Source organism: Belonocnema kinseyi, chromosome 6 (genome assembly GCF_010883055.1).
Source record: "Belonocnema kinseyi isolate 2016_QV_RU_SX_M_011 chromosome 6, B_treatae_v1, whole genome shotgun sequence".
NCBI lineage: Eukaryota > Metazoa > Arthropoda > Insecta > Hymenoptera > Cynipidae > Belonocnema > Belonocnema kinseyi.
The window spans coordinates 37,012,609-37,013,826 of NC_046662.1; positions in this window are offsets into that span (position 1 = coordinate 37,012,609).

Genomic DNA, 1,218 nt, shown 5'->3' on the forward strand with positions numbered 1-1,218 from the left:
ATAATACGCCACCAGGGCTTCAGCAGATAGTTTTTCGTTTCTCCTATATCCACAGGATAACGTGGGGACCCACGTAATCCATCATAATTAATTATCGAAAAATCTAATTGATTAATTAATTTCTGATGTTTGATATTGATAGCAATCGGTAATATACAGTCCCGCGTCTTCCTGGGGATATAGCAGAAGCGTTAAACTATCTGCTAACGCCATGTTGGCGTTATATCGGTTAGCGCTCTAATAGTAAATAGTGGCGTTCCGGATTGGAATCCGGGCTAAGGCATGTTCTTTTCGTTCCGTCAGAAAATCATTTAACCAATAATCGGAAATATTTAACATCGAAAACTAATTCTTTTTTTTAACTCGATTCAGTTGTCATAAGTGGGTGTGAACAGATTCCCTTTAATAAGATTGTAATAAAATTCAGAGACATTCCAAGTGAACGTGAAAGTCGTTAGGATGAATTATAAAAATAATGAATTCCAAAAAGATATACTGAACTAATTGGTTTCCAATGGAATTTTTAAGAATCAAGCGCAAATCCAAAATAATTTAAAAGAATTCAACCCAATTGAAAACTATATATAGACCTAAATCCAATAGTGATTAACTCACAGCTTCTCCGATTTAACTAGAAAGAAGTTACTAGTATGATCATTTCACTTTAAAAAGTAATTTTAAATATAAAGTCATTGAAAGTGACTTAAGTGATTGTGCAGCACCGCTGCTGATTTATCATCACTTGGGACAGTGAAGAGTCGGCACAATTTTTCTAAATCTTAAATCGGCCTGCAATTATTTCGACAATAAAAACGCAACAGGAATGTCCGGATCCTATTATGACAATCAAAAGCAGTTACCGAGTAAATTCTCTTTAGTACCTTCTTGTTCCCTTCGCAAATTCTGATTTTCTGTGGCTCTCTTGATACTTGCGTTACTAAACCATTTGGATTCAAAACCAGCGATAAAGAATCGCAATATTAACTAATTAAACCTTTCCACGTACGGAGAACCAGGCTCTAATTTTAAAGCAGTGGGTGATTTATATAAATCCAATGATCTCATCAATGGTTCTTCATATTTTCCTCTCATTTTCTGATTGTTCCTATCACATGATGCTTTAAACAAAATACATGACACATTTCTGTGATCAGCTAACATCTGGAAACATTCTGATGGTGTTAGCACAATCGACTTGTTGACTAACATTGTAATTTC